Source organism: Rhipicephalus microplus, chromosome 4, assembly GCF_043290135.1.
Source record: "Rhipicephalus microplus isolate Deutch F79 chromosome 4, USDA_Rmic, whole genome shotgun sequence".
NCBI classification, from domain to species: Eukaryota; Metazoa; Arthropoda; class Arachnida; order Ixodida; family Ixodidae; genus Rhipicephalus; species Rhipicephalus microplus.
Genome location: NC_134703.1, coordinates 181994529 through 182005957, shown reverse-complemented (window position 1 = coordinate 182005957; position 11429 = coordinate 181994529).

The following is an 11429-nucleotide window of genomic DNA, read 5'->3' as shown; positions in this document are numbered from 1 at the left end:
TATATATATATATATATATATATATGTGTGTGTGTGTGTGTGTGTGTGTGTGTGTGTGTGTGTGTGTGTGTAGACTACACTACACTCTTAAAAAGGTTTGTAAAAAGGTAGCAACTGCAAGCAAATAGGTAGTAACTGCAGCGGTTACTACCTTACTTGGACCGTTACAAAACTTTTGCTACCTGTTTGCTACCTGCGTTAGTAAACAGTTACTAGGTGCCACCTTTACTAACGTTTTGCGACCTGTTTACTACCTACATTAGTAAACAGTAAATGGAATGAAAGAGGTAGTAACTGCAGCCGTTACTACCTTTCTTGCCCTGTTGCTACCTTTTTGCTACCCGGCTGTTGACAATTTAATCCAAAATAGTGTGATTATGATTCTGATAGAGGGATCGTCTCGACGTATTATCATTAAACGAAAAAGCAGTGCAGAAAATGTCTATAGATCAATGAAATACATTTTGTTTTAAACTATGCAACTGAGATATGTAAACGTGATTCTGATATTGTCGAAACGGAGAAGTACAAGTTAATGAACCATAGGCAAGTGTACACGCGTTGCAATAGACAATTACAACAAACTTAGTAAATTACAGCACATATTAACAAGACCAGCGGATCAAAATAACCAGACGGTCGCAATTAGCCCCGAAATGGTCACAATCACTCCACTGCGGCGTGTTTCTAAACATTATGATTGTTTTGGCGAATCAAACCCCCAAAACGAATATTACCTTGTAAACGTTGATATATTAGCCGGGTGAAGCATTCAAATGCACTGAGAAGGAGTTCTCAACCTTGTTTCGGCCACTGTCCATAAGGTCATTTCGTGACCCTTTTATAATGAATAAATATGACAAACAATTTTTTATAAGTAAGGCTGCTTAAAAGTCTTGTGCTTCGTGCCGAAACATACGTAACCAGGTAGTATAATGTAGCGCTATAGGTTCCAATTTGTTATAATTTATCCTGAAACACAAGTGCTCCTCTGTGCCAGACATGCCCCTGCACAGTAAGGCTATATATATCCCATGCGTACTTCATACTACGTATGTGCGTGAAAAATAGTGAACTTGTAAGGTCTATGTTTTCTTCGCGTTCATGACACACCACGCTTCATTACTCGAAGTTGTCGAGTAATAAGACATTGATTGGCGAACAATAGCAGTGAGAAAATAATATGACAAAATGAATAAACAAGGTAGTATCGGTCATTACTTTTTTCTTGGAACCTTTAAAAGTTAATAGCTTTGAGCGGTAACGGCTAGGGTAGTAACAGTTGCTAAATGCTGGTAGTACCAGCGAGGATAGTAACTGTTACCACCCTCGCCGTTACTAACTGCACTTACTACCAGGGTTGTAACATGTGACAAACCATTACTACCGCAAAGTTAGTAAGTACTGCCACCTTTTTTCTAAGAGTGTACTTACAAAGTTTCATTCAGGCGTGTGACTCGCAAGAAAGTCAGCAGTGCTCTTGTGGCATGTGACGTACTGGAGCTGCTTTGCCATTGACCCAGAATACATGTCCACTCCAAGTTCGAGTTCGAGTCCCATCGAAGTTCAAGGCCGCCTTCGGAGACTGTCTCTCTGGTGCATATAGCGTGCATTCACAGAGGACATGAGTCAGATTTTTCGGAACGTTACATAGGGCATACAATTGTGAGTTCGGCAGTTCAATCTCATTTTTAATGTAATTGGTATATGTGACGTTTGATCGAATGCTGTGTAAGCATGTTTCCTCTTTCCTATCTTGTACAGAGGTCCGTACTGGTGACCGGCGTATGTTCAGAGAGATCGCTGGAGCCGCTAAGCGTGTGCCGATACAAGTGACGGCTCTGTTACGCCTATACATCATCCGCCATTAGTGTCTGGATTCTATTTTGCCAATGTCTCCATTCCTGCCACTCTCAGACGCTGCATCTCCTCTATAGTCATTGAACTGGCTGCACTGATTTTAACTACATTGTTGTGCAGACACTTGAGTCTTGGGTCGTCTTTACTGACTCAAGAGCAGCGCTGCAGTCGCTAAAGTCTCCACGCACACAAGGCCAACTCATCATGAAGGCCAACTCATCATGGACATCAGACGCTTATGCAAGAAAGCCGGTGATCTCCATCACCGCAGTGTTCTGCAGCGGATGCCTGCCCATTGCGCAACACAAGTAACGTCTGGGCTGACAACGCTACCAAAGGTGGACATGACGCTTCAACAGAAATTATCGAGACACCTTTCTCGCGGCAAGACGCTGCGACAGTAGTAGTATTATTAGTAGTAACAGTAGTAGCTCTTGTAGTTGCAGTTGTTGCAGTAGTAGTCATATTTGTTGCTGCAGTACTAGTAATCAAAAATGTCTGTCTTTTGCATCAACTGGTGTAGTTGCTGAAAATTTTTGTTGAATTCTCGACTAAATTTGTGTAGTGGTAAAGCCGGCGTTAAATGCAGTTCAACTACTAAGAAACACAAGGAGAGGCGTTGCACGAGCACCCGGCGATTGCAGTTCGCACAGTTCCCACTGCTCCGTTTACCGATCCACCGATTACGTCAGTGTTTTAGGTATGCATGTATGGTCTCCTCGAAACCACTAGCATATTGTCAGACATATTCTCAAACTCAGTGTGTGACACGCACGTTATCCTCTGCTGTGCTTTATCGAGACTTTCTGCTTTTTACGGCAGTTAAGATGCGTGTCACCTGCAGCGCGTTCTGTCAGGCTGTTTCTCCCTTGAGATGCAGCGACACAGGCACCGCAGAAGGGTCATTAGGAGGAGCAAAAGCACGCTTGGCGAGGCGGTGTCGCCCTCTCTTGCTTGATACTGCTGTCAGCGGCATGTATCCAAGCAATGTCCAGTGATTTCAACGTAGTTATTGCGGTTACTTCTTAGTTATTTGTGTTGTTTATGTTATCCTAGTCCTCATTCGTTTATATTAACCAACTTTTGAAAATCAATAGCCATGTTCTAGACCGTTATCGGCCACTTGATTTTGAGTGTGACCATACGACATGAGATGAGACACTGGATGGAAGACAAGCGGGCCTCTAAAGTGCCTAATATTTATGCGCTTGCACTCAACCTGAAAGCTGTAGTAAGTGCAGATCAGTGACTCATCTGAACATCGGCTAAGCTGGCGTTTTCTGGCAAGGCCGTGCTGTCGTTTCAAACTTGCAGCGTGTCCAGTATCCGTGGCGGGAAAGTAAATGCTTGTTTTAGATGCCGTGGTACCCTATATTGCTCCTTCCTTCCCTAAACCTCACATCTATTCTGCCGACCCACGCTTCTCCTTTCCACCCCCTTTTTATATTATACAATACATGGCGCTGCCAGGCTATACTGATTGTTGGCCTAGTTGGTACTTTCTTATTTACATGCGTTGGCTGCAAACTACACAAACACAAATTAAATAAACACACAACAGCCACCTGTGGTAGTCGTCGTTGTGTGTTACTTTACTTTGTGTTTGTGTTATTTGCGGCCAAAGCATGTCATTAAGCAATACTTGTCTGGCCAGCCTGACGTCTATCATAGATGTGCTTTGCTTTACACTCTCCCGTCCTCCTTAGCCTTGCATCCCCTTTTCGTCTATGTTATATACTGTGCTATAAATATGTATGCTTCGTACAATTTTACCTGCGTGACGCCTATCAACGACGTGAAACGGCAACAGATAGACGACAGCTATAGCCATTCTACATTTGGTAGTGGTTAAAGTTTTTGAAAGTAATGTACAACAATTTCGGAAGAGAAAAGCGTTTCGAGATAGGTAGCAGTGCACTTGAAGTTGTGAAAGAGTACACACGTCTACTATAGGACAGACAGTAACCGCGGAGCCGCACCACGAGTTTAAAGTAACTAGAAGAATAACAATGGATGGAGTTCATTCGGCTAGCATTCTCAAAGGATGACTGGTAGATTGCCACTATTTCTCCAGAGAATAACCTCTGCATCTTGCTGGGGCTTACTTACGGATCAGGAACCTGGAGGCTTACAAAGAGGGCTCACCTTAAATTGAGGACGACGCAGCCAGCGATGGAAAGGAAAATGATAGGTGTAACCTTAATAGACAAGAAGAGAGCACAGTGGATCAGGGAACAAACCGGGGTTAATGATATTATATAGTTGAAATCGAGAAAAAGTGGACATGGGCTCTCGGCTGCTGACCCGCAGGTCGCGGGTTCAAATCCCGGCTGCGGCGGCTGCATTTCCGATGGAGGCGGAAATGTCGTAGGCCCGTGTGCTCAGATTTGGGTGCACGTTAAAGAACCCCAGGTGGTCAAAATTTCCGGAGCCCTCCACTACGGCGTCTCTCATAATCATATGGTGGTTTTGGGACGTTAAACCCCACAAATCAATCATGGACATGGGCTGGGCACGCAAAGCGCGTAGGAAGGATAAACGCTGGTCATTAATGGTAACTGATGAGATCCCCAGTGAAGACAAGTGGATTAGAGGGGGACAGAAAGTTAGGTGGGCATATGCGAGTAGGAAGTTAGCGGGTATAAAGTGGCAGTAGCAAGTACAGGACCGAGTTCCCTGGAGGAATATGGGGATGGGCTTTGTCCTACAGCAGACGTAGTCAGGCAGATGATGATGAAATATCTGTAGTAGTAGTAGTGGTAGTAGTAGCAGTAGTTGCTGTTGTTTGTTGTGTACTCTAAACTAGCTGGAGTGGCTCACGCGACTTTTGTTGGCACTGTGAGTGTATGTCCACCAGTGAAACCTATTTATTAGCAGTTTGTTTAAGCTCGCGTAGACATTTCAATCGAACATTGCATTGATCTTCAAAATAGTACCTGATAGTTTTGCGCAGCGGTAGCTTCATCGACTTTTACATTTTCGCTAGCATTCATTTTCCCTTCAATAACCTGGCATGACCGAAAAAAGCAAGTGGTTGTCACTGCATTCACATATATAGAAAGAGGCTTGACCTTACAACCGTTGCTTCTTGTCCGTACCAAACACGGGGCGCCAACTTATAAAATAACAAAGAAACTAGAAAAGGTAAAAACCACGCAGCGTGCGGTTAGTTGGTCAAACTTTATGGCTGGAACATAGACTTATAGGCATAACATTAATAGATGGCAGCACGGCAGAGTTGATCAAACAAAAATAAAAAGGCTAGTCAACATTTGGACATCAAATTGACAAAAAAAAAGTCAGGTAAGCTTCGTAGAAGTGGTGCCAAGCCGGAGGGAAGCACGGGGCTGAGTGACTTTTTATGTTTCTGTTTCGTTTTTTATTTCATTCTTCATCTTCTCTCATCTATTTTCTAAGTGATCTTTGTCTGTGTTCACTTCTATTTCTTTCTTTTTTCTCTCCTACATGTATTTCTCGTTTCTTCTCTTTTTACAAGTCTTACGCTATCAATTTCCCTACTTATTTCACTCTCTTTTTTTTTTATTCAACGCCTTTATGCCTTCCATACTTTTTGCGGGTTATCCTTGCTGCCTCTCTATTTGTCTCTTTCTCTTTATGCATGCCATGTCTTACGCTCTTCTCTCCTCTCCCTTATCCTCACCGTCACTTCCCTATCCCACTCTTTTGCTATGCTGTATACGAAGCAGAATTTATGCTCTGCAAGCGGGCTTGTACAGCCGAATGGTTACGATGCTCACCTTCGCACCGTGGTCGCGCGGCTTCGAAACCTGCCTTGTCAAGACACTTCTTTTCTCTTGAATAGTGATTTTTCTCTTTTTTTTTCTATCTTTCTCTATACAATAAAGTTATTCCATGCCATGCCAAGAAAATAGGCACACGCGTCCTGGGAGCGAAAGAGAAGAAGAAAAATAGAATGAAGTGGAGGAAGAGGTCGTGCAGCAGGGATGTTTTATTTGGTGTCCAGGAATTAATCACTGTGACTAAACGATTATTTTGCTAAATTGTGTGCGCATTACATATTCTTAAGCTGAGAATTTGCCCTTGAAATCGTAACTAACTACAGCACTCCTAAGAGTAAAGCAATGTATCGGCAAAATTCACTTTGTATTTGGCTAATCCCCTCCATTAGATATGCGCCATGCCCAGAGGAAAACAACAACAACAACAACAACAACAACAACAACAACAACAACAACAACACTGCCACCACCACCACCACCACCACCACCACCACCACCACCACCACCACCACCACCACCACCACCACCACCACCACCACCACCACCACCACCAACAACAACAACAACAACAACAACAACAACAACAACAACAACAACAACAACAACAACAACAACAACAACAACAACAACAACAACAACAACAACAACAACAACAGGGCCAATGGGTGATTATTAAGATAGCTTTGCAGCAGACAAAAAATAGGCTGACGGAAATGATGATGATGATGGCCACATCTTTTCTCTTAGAAAGTCCACCGGCTTTTCAAACCTTTCAGGCAGCGCCATCTGCCAAATGACTTTTCAGTTTTTAAATGATTTCCTACCGGCCAAAACTAAGAATGGATTTTTAATTAAAGATCACTTGTAATAATGTTCAGTATGTAGTAGCTGCAGAATATGCTTCCTACCTGTACAAATGAAAAAAAAAACGAAACTAACATGCCCATACTGTATTATTTTTACGTATGGATGTATACTACAGCATGAAGCTAACGACACAGATGCTGCATATTTGTTTCTTTTGTGAGCTAGCCTCCGGTTTTCATTTCACCGAAACTTAGGGTCCTATTATTGGCCTTACCTTTATTCACTTATTGGTCAAACGTATTCTATCGGATCGCAAAGTGTGCACTGATGAAATGGTCTCTTAGAGGGACACTAAAGTCAAAGAACGACTTGGTTTAGGCTGCTAAACTGTACTCTTAATACTCTAATGTCACAAGTTTCACTTTCGTAAGTTTATTAATAGCGGAGGAAATTAGGGTTGAAATTTCATTTTCTAATTTCTCGCCGAAGTCTACAAGCATGACGTCACTGATCTTGAAATTTCGCATTTTCACGACATCAGCTTGACGAAATTTCCTGAAACTTTTATTCAAGGTTTATGGGAGCCACGAATTAAAATGTACTTGATCTTTGCCGTTCAGAAACTGTACGTAGGATCCAGCAGGAGCCATAAAAAAATTTATGAACTCACAGTGTTTGGTGCAGGAATCTCACGATGGCGTCTCCACCCACATTTCCTTCCTACACGTTTTCTCGCTTACCCTGCGTCGTATCACTGTGACGTTAGTAATACGCGAGAAATCGTTTTTTTTCTTTACTGTCCTTTTAAAACCCGACATTATTATTATTATTATTATTATTATTATTATTATTATTATTATTATTATTATTATTATTATTATTATCATGGCTTCGCAATTTCCTGTCGAATCGTCAGCAATACACAACAATTAAAAATTTGTCTTCTTCCCTATCTGACGTTTCTTCAGGTGTACCACAGGACAGTGTACTCGCGCCATTACTTTTCCTCATATTCATCGATGATCTTCCGCAACATGTCTCTTCTTGCATCAGGGTGTTCGCTGACGACTGCATTATTTACCGTCCAATCAAGAACAGTGAAGATCACCTGTCACTCCAAAACGACCTCGACGTAATTAATGGTTGGTGTAGTGCATGGCTGATGACACTAAATGTCTCAAAATGCAAAGTAATGTCGTTCACACGTAAACCTAGCATATCCAAATTCTCTTACAGTATTAATCATTCCATTCTATCGACTGCAACACAATATCGGTACTTGGGCGTAATACTGACACCTAATCTATCCTGGTCCGACCACATTACGGCAATCTCTGCCAGCGCCTCGAAATCACTAGGTTTCTTGAGACGTAACTTGAAAGCTGCACCATCAGGCATTCGCACATTATCTTACTTGACACTGGTTCGCCCTCAACTAGAATATGCCTGTTCGATTTGGTCTCCCCATCAAAAATACTTAATTGACTCATTGGAAAGAATCCAGAATAGAGCAAGCCGTTTCATTGCCAATAACTACAGTCCGCATTCTAGTATATCACAAATCAAACAGGAACGTTCACTCCCACTCTTGAACATTCGTCGCGACATTGCCCTGCTGTCATTCTTTCATAAAATTACCCATTCTTCCCGAATCACCGTTACTGCTCTGCAAAAACCATATCTCACTTCACGTAGATTACACAATCATCTTAGCTATTCCCGTGTATACGGCTCAACAAACGCGTTCAATCAGTCCGCACTTCCACGTGCTATCCGTCTGTGGAACAGTTTGCCTGACGACATTGCATCCCAGACAAACTTTGACACATTCCGTCATATCTTATCAAGCCACTTCACATGCCTCAGCAAGTAGATGCCGTATCATAATTCATTGGTCCGTATTGGTTCATTTTTGTGATTGTCACATTCATGTGCGCGAGGATTCTGCCTTGTGGCCGCTGCATGCGCAGGAAATACAGTGTTTCGCCCACGGTTACTATGCGTGTATCTTTTGTACATGTTGAACTTTTGTACATGTTGGTGCTTTTTGTTTGACTTATTATTTTCCAATTGTTTCTTTTGTATTTGTTTTAGTTAGAGATGTATATAAGTATTGCGCCCCTTACCCAATTGTTTCTTTTGTACTTTTTTTTTCATTTTGAGGTGTCTATATGTATTCCCCCCTTGCTCAATTGTCTGTCTTGTATATTTTTTTCCAGTTTATTTGTATATATGTATAGCCCCCCTTACTCAATGCCCCCCATGGGGCCTGTAAGGTACTTTGAAATAAATAAATAAATATATTATTATTATTATTATTATTATTATTATTATTATTATTATTATTATTATTATTATTATTATTATTATTATTATTATTATTATTGGTGTCTCCTAATGGAGACTCGAGATATTGCCTACGAGGTAAGTGCATCAGCCTGGCATGCAAGAGGTTTGTCATTCTCATCCTGGGGCCGCTTCATTTCTCATCTGATTAAAAAAAGAACACGAAAAGAAGCATCTGCCTCTCGTGTGGCCCTGGTGTGCCACGCCCTGGCTACGCCACTGCAGCCTGCTTTTGTACCTGCCACTATATTCCACATAGATACGTGCATTACCTTCGGCCTTCCGGAAATTTCAACCATCTGGGCTTCCTTACCGTTGACCGAGGTCCAAGTACACGGGCCTCCGTAATTTTAGCTGCATCAAAATGCGCCCACTGATGCCGACATCAAACCCGCGACTATCAGGTTAGTAGCCGAGTATACGGCAACTACTATACCGCTGCGGCAATCAATACATCGCGTGTGGTGACCACTACTCTTTCTTTTTTTTTTGCCACACAACTCATGCGGATTGATTGATTGATATGTGGCGTTTAACGTACCAAAACTTCGATATGATTATGAGAGACGCCGTAGTGGATGGCTCCGGAAACATCGACCACCTGGGGTTTTTTAACATGCACCCAAATCTGAGCACACAGGCCTACAGCATTTCCGCCTCAATCGGAAATGCAGCCGCCGCAGCTGGGATTCGATCCAGTGGCCTGCGGGTCAGCAGCCCAGTACCTTAGCCACTAGACCACTACGGCGGGGCTCATGCGGATTGAAGGCGACAGTGTTGCGATGTTTCTTATTGAGCAAACTTTCACGAAGTGGAGCTGAAGATATGTTCGAATTCACGCACAGATATACGTTAAACAGCGACATATAATTTATATAACCAGTTGTTTACAGTTGCGTAACGACGCTAACGACAACATGGATATTAGCAACACTATAGAAGCGATACACTCTTAAAAAAAGTTAGTAAAAAGGTAGCAACTGCAAGCAAGTAGGTAGTAACTGCAGTGTTTGCTACCTTTCTTCGACCGTTACTACCGGTTTGCTACCTGTTTACTACCTACGTTAGTAAACAGTTACTAGCTACAACCCTTACTAACTTTTTGTGACCTCTTTACTACCTACGTTAGTAAACAGTAACTGAAACAAAAGAGGTAGTAACTGCAGCCGTTACAACCTTTCATGCCCCGTTACTACCTCTTCGCTACCCGGCTTTTGACTATATAATCCAAAATAGTGTGTGAATGCTATTCTGATAATTTATGAGAGGAATTGTCTCGACGTATTATCATTAAACTGAAAAATGACGCAAAAGGTATTTATGGATCAAAAAAATATATTTTGTTTCAAAATATGCAACTGAGATATGTAACCGTCATTCTGATATTTTCGAAACGGAGAAGTACAAGTTAACGAACCATAAGCACGTGCTACACGCGTCGTAATAGACAATTACAACAAACTTAGTAAATACAGCACATATTAACAAGACCGGCAGATCAAAATAACCAGACAGTCACATATAGCCTCAAGGACAGTCACAGTTAATCCACTGCGGCGTGTCTCCAAATATTATCATTGTTTTGGCGCGTCAAACCCCCAAAACGATTATTACCTTTTTAACGCTGATATATTAGTCATGTGAAGCGTTAAAATGTACTGAGAATGAATTCAGTACTTTCTCCGGCCACTGTACATAATGCCTTTTTGTGGCCATTTTATAATGATTAAATATCACATAATATTCTATAAGTGAGGCTAATTAAAAGTCTTGTGCTACGTCACCAAACAAACGTAATTAGCTAGTATATTATAGTGCTAACAGTTTATATTTGTTAAAATTGATCCAGAAACGGAAGTGCTCCCCTGTGCCAGATATGCCCGGCCTGCGAAGTAGGGGCTATATATACCCCACGTTTACTTCTTCCTACAAGTATACGTAAAAAATAGTGAACTTGTTTGGTCTGTTTGGTCTATGTATTCTTCGCATTCATGGCACACCCCGCTTCTTACACGAATTGGTGTGGTTATAAGACATTGATTGGCCAACATTATAGCAGTGGAGAAACAATATGCTAAAATGAAAGAACTAGGTAGTATCGGTTACTACTTCTTTTCTTGAAACCTTCAAAGTTACTACCCATAGGTGGTAACGGCTAGGGCAGTAACAGTTACTAACTCCTCGTAGTAATAGCAGAGGTAGTAACTATTACCACCCTTGCCGTTACTAACTGCACTTAATACCAGGGTTGTAACATATGTGACAAACCATTACTACCCCAAAGTTAGCAAGTACTACCACCTTTTTTCTAAGAGTGTAGCTGATACGAAGCGCGCGGGAGCTGGCGAAGATGGCAGCCCTGGACACTGCCACATAACTCAACTTTAGCGGATGGCACCTTGCTACAATTGAGATTAACCCCACGTGACGGCTCTATCATAAGAGCACATATTTCCACCCGCTTATCTTCAGTCATGCTGTATTCGGTTTACGCCCACAAAGACTGTCAGCGATGGTCAGCGTAAAACGTGACTGGGTGTTTAGAAGCCTCTACGTTGTAGCATAGCTCTCTTGGTTAAGGTTGCACGCCGGACGCAAGCACTCAAGCTTATTCCAGAGTTTACGCGATGACCAGAGACAAGGCTAAAAATTTGA